This window comes from Octopus bimaculoides, chromosome 12 (assembly GCF_001194135.2).
Source record: "Octopus bimaculoides isolate UCB-OBI-ISO-001 chromosome 12, ASM119413v2, whole genome shotgun sequence".
NCBI lineage: Eukaryota > Metazoa > Mollusca > Cephalopoda > Octopoda > Octopodidae > Octopus > Octopus bimaculoides.
The window spans coordinates 8,462,798-8,468,189 of NC_068992.1; the positions used below are offsets into that span (position 1 = coordinate 8,462,798).

Sequence of the window (5,392 nt, forward strand, 5' to 3'; positions counted from 1 at the left end):
CGCTCTTCCGATCTATGGAGGTATTGGTGGTGGTGGTGGTGGTTGTGATATTGTGATGGTAGTGGTGGTGATAGTAGATGGTGGTGGTAGTAGATGGTATTGGTGGTAGTAGATGGTATTGGTGGTAGTGGTGGTGGTGGTGGTGGTGGTGGTAGTAGGTGGTATTAGTGATGGTGGTGGTAGTAGTGATGATGGTTATGGTGATGGTGATGATACTGGTGGTATTAGGTGGTGGTGGTGGTGATGGCCCATCACTAAGCCACAAACCACTGCAAATACAGTGGTGCAGATTGTAATGCAGCACTACGCAACCACTAGCTGCAACAGTGTGTAGTAACAGCAGTTTCTATCGTGTAATCCACCAACAGCACAACTACCACCATCACACTAGTACACACTAACACCACCACACTATTACTATCAAATTTCTACCACTACTACAATCATCACCACCACCACCATACTTCCAGCACTAACCTGGTACTAGTACATTCATACTACCACTTATACTACCACCACCACTATTACTGCTACTACACTTTCACACTACCACAACACAACTACTATTATAAAACTACTGCCACTACACACTGACTACTACCACCAACACTACTACTACACCACCACCACTACACACTGACTACCACCAGCATAATTACTACTACTACCCCCACAATACTACTACTACTATAGCAGTGTGCTAGCCTGTAGTTAACATTGTACCTCCCATACTACCTATCCACTGGCTGCATTATTTCACAATGCAGTATATCTTGGAAGAGCAGAGGGTACACCTGCTTCTGATTGTAGTAGTAGTAATAGTAGTAGTAGTCGTGGTGGTGGTGGTGGTGGTGGTAGTAGTGGTGATGGTAGTAGTAGTAGTAGTGGTGGTGGTGGTGGCGGTGGTAATAGTAGAAGTAGTAGTAGTAGTAGTAGCAGCAGTAGTAGTAGTAGCAGTAGTAGTAGTAGCGGTGGCAGTACTTATAATACCATTACTGCAGTTGAGAACAAATAATAGAACAGTGACACTGCAATACAGTTCAACAGTTTGTTGCATCTCTTATGTGCATCTTACACTATGGTGCAACACTAACCCCCAACTGCAAGTGGGTATGTTAAGTTATTACTGATAGAGTAGCCCCCACCCCCATCTTGCCAGTAGATGCATTATTATTGCCACTGCAGCTGACTGCATGTGAAACTGATTGAGTAGTACCACTGCAGTGCAGCAGTTAGTTGCATCTGCTCAGTATCAAATTACTACTACCACTGCATTTTGATTAATTTATTTATTCACAGTAGCATCATAAAAAAGAAGATACACCATGGCATTGCATCTATCCAGAGATACATCCCTATTAACACTGCAGTTTTGTGCATATAAGCAATGATAAAGTAGCACCTGTAAGTAATCTCATTATATCAGCACTGAGCAAAGGGGATCCGTTAACGATTAGAGAAGCACTCCTGCTAGCAGGTGCAGTGCTGCGGTTAGTTGAATCAACTCAGTAATGATCAGTAATCCTAGTTTTTGTTGGTTGCACCTCTGTCACCACCACCACCACATCAAAATGCATATATTAATGTTATAGTGACAGTGTTGCAAAGAGGTGCAGCAAGCACTATAATGAATTTTAAAAATTTGACCTGTTGTAGCTAATAGCAGTATAAAACACACAACATGTTGCCGAATGTCAGACAAATGCAGAGAGTGTATGATTAGGGCAGCTGCTATATGTTGAACAGACACTGTTCTGGATTTGATGAAGGAAGGAAAGTAAGGCAGAGAATAGTCACCATGCTAGTTAACCCATAACTGGGACCCTAATAACTGGTAGATCTTATCAACTAGCCCTCTCCCCAAAAATTTCAGGCCTTGTGCCTAGAGTAGAAAAGATTATTATTATTATTATTATTATTTACATTCTGAGTTCAAATTCTGCTGGGGTCGACTTTGCTTTTCATCCTTTCAAGATCAATAAATCAAGTACTAGTCAAATACCGGGGTCAATATAATCGACTAGTCCTCTCCTCCAAAATTTTTGGCCTTGTGCCTCAGTAGAAAGGATTATTATTATTATTATTATTATCATTATTAAGGCAGCCAACTGGCAGAATCGTTAGCACGCCAGGCAAAATGGTTAGCGGCAGTTTGTCCATCCTTACACTCTGAGTTCAAATTCCACCAAGGTTAACTTTATCTTTCATCATTTCGGAGTTGAAATAAATATCAGTTGCACACTGGGGTTGATGTAATCGACTAGCCCCCACCTCCCTGAAAATTCCAGGATTATTATTATTATTATCATTATCATTATTATTATGTGGCAGTGGTGGTGGTGGTAGTGTTGGTGGTGATGGCAGTGGTGGTGGTGGTGGTGATGTTGGCAAATACTGTAATGATAGCAGAGGAATAGTGGTGGAGGTGATGGTTACATTAATGTGATGGTGGAGTGGCAACAGTGATTAGTAAGAAAGAGAAATTTGACCTATTAAATAAAAGTACCAATAATACCGATAATATTGTAAGCTTCCCATGCAATCCAACTCAAACAAAACAACCTTCCTCCAAAACTTCCCTAACCATCCTGCCTTGCACATTCCCCTGCACTCCTCACCAAAACATTGTCATCGTAATCACATGTAAACATCAAATCATTATTTACAAGTATATAATAATAACAACGGTATCGATCTCCTTTTGTCCATAAATTTATAAAAAAACCTCATAATAAAATCCTCATCATCTGCTCCATCTATGTCACTCTGCCGGCTATTGTCTCTGTGTCGAAATAGCTGATAGAATCAATGATAATTCACAGAAAATACAGTGTAGCTGCCACTTGCTTTTACCAAATAAAAGTACTTCTGACTCTAAATTGATAGTCAAGACATATATTACTTTACTTAAGCAGTACACATATATTTGGAATACCACGAAAACAAAAGGAATAAAAATAAGAGTTGTTGATTTGGTTTGGTTTGGTTTGGTTTGGTTTGGTTTGGTTTGGTTTGGTATGGTATGGCATTGGTTTTGGTTTGGAGCAGATTATTTCTATATCTATTTTTTTTTTTATTTTGTTAATTTTTAAATGTTGCTTTCTGTAATAACAAATTGCCTGAGATTGTCTTTGATTCAACAATACAAAATATTCAATTTCAAAGTGCATGTATGTGTGTATGCACATATGTGTATGAACCTTATATAGATATATGCGTGTGTATGTATACATATGCATGTATGAATATCATCGTGTGCATATGTGTGTGTGTGTGCATGAAAATGTGTGTACGTATGTGTATGTGTATATGTTTATTTGTATATATACATTTGTGTATATACTGGCGCAAGCCTAGCTGTGTGGTTATGAATCTCACTTTGCAACCAAGCGGTTTTGGGTTCAATCTCACAGTGCAAAAGCTTGGCCAAGTGTCTTACTATAGCCCTGGGTCAACCAATGCTTTGACAGTGAATTTGGTAGATGAAAACTGTGTGGAAGCCTGTCACATACATGTGCGTGTGCATCTGTGGGCATGCATGTGTGTGTGTGTGTGTGTTATGGACACACAAAGAAACCAACCTCAGTTGCCAAGCAGTGGTGAGGAGGCAAACACAAACAAAAATACATACACACACATGATGAGCTTCCATGCGATTTCTGTCTAAAAAAATTCACTCACAAGGCACTGGTCAACCAATGGCTATAGTACAGGACACTTGGCTAAGGTGCCATGCTGTGGGACTGAACCCAAAACCATGTTGATTGCAAGGCGAGCTTCATAACAATACAGCCATGCCCCACACCAAATAGGCAGTTTTGTACAGCCAAACATCACCCCCAACTGAATACAGCTGGGTAACATGTGCCATGCATTTGCTGGTTGTTTTATGTGCCAATGTCGTTACGAGAAGACATGAACGCATTCTCAGACACCCCATCTCCCTCGTGACTCAGAAGAACATGGATGTGACAGCTGGAGACAGAGAGATGGTTGCACCAGTACGTAACTGGTATGCATTACAACTGAAGCACTTTTGCTAAGAACACAACTGTCCAGTGAAGGAACAGCAGAACCCATGACCATGTGACCTCGAAACGAACCCAAATTACTAGGTCATGTGTCTTTATACAAGCAATGTTGATATGCCAGTGCCACATGAGGAGCACCCAGCACATTCTGTAAAGTGATTGGCATTAGGATGGGCACCCAGCCATAGAAACCATGCCAAAACAGACAATCAGAAACTGGACAGCTCCAGTCAAACTGCCCACTCTATGCCAGCAGTTGTTAAACAATGATGATGATGGTGGTGGTGGCAGTGATGATGATGATGATGATATGTTCATGAAAGAGTTAAGTCCTTGAATAAAAAAAATATACATTGTAGCAGTAATAAATATTTTAACTCCTTAAATCATTTAAAATCTATTTTTCTTCTGGCAAATTGTGAAAGAAACAAAGAAAAACAATATACATATCAAGGGAAAAGACAGCAAAAATTTTTTTTTTAAATAGGAAAAGAGAGAAAAAAATGAAAATTCTTTGTTGTGTGACTAAAAATAGACTCCCATTTACAGAATATCACCAGTTTTACAGGCTACTGAAACAGTTAGTAGGTAGTAGTGGTTCCTGATATTTTTACAAAAATGTCTTCGAACCATTCCATTCTTACAATAAATAAACAAATCAATAAATAGATAAATAAATAAATAAATAAATGATGGTTATGATTCTAAAATATCTCAAGAAAGAAAAATATCATTTGTCATTTTTCCCATTAGTTTGGGTAGTGTTTTTTCATATTTTTTGTTTTTCTTTTGGTATAGAGAGGCATGGTTGGGTGGTTAAGAAACTCACTTTGCAACCACATTGTTTCATGTTCAGTCCCACCACCCAGCACTCGGAACAGGTGTCTTCTACTGTAGCTCTGGACCAACCTTCTGAGTGCGTCTAGTAGACAGAAACTATCTAGAAGCCTTTTATGAATATATATATATATATATATATATATTCTTTTATTCTTTTATTCTTTAACTTGTTTCAATCATTCGACTGCAGCTATGCTGGTGCATCATCCTGAAGGGTTTTTAGTCGAACAACTCAATCCCAGGACTTATTTTTTTTAAGCATAGTATCTTACTCTATCAGCCTCTTTTGCCAAACCACTAAGTTACGAGGATGTAAACACACCAACATCAGTTGTCAAGCAGTGATGGGGGGGAGGAGGACAAACACAGACACAAAGACACATACACAGACTGACAGACAGACAGACAGATAGATAGATACAAAGCTTTGGTCAGCCCAAAGCTATAGTAGAAGACGCTCACCTAAGTTGTCATACAGTGGAACTGAACCCTGAACCATGTGGTTGGGAAGCAAGCTTCTT

General features: G+C 39.3%; 1 protein-coding gene across 1 annotated transcript in view; it reads right to left on the reverse strand.

The window, feature by feature from the left end:
* Window positions 1–5,392, reverse strand: part of LOC106880176 (uncharacterized) — a 9,788-nt gene that overhangs the window by 2,107 nt on the left and 2,289 nt on the right. The window lies entirely within an intron of this gene.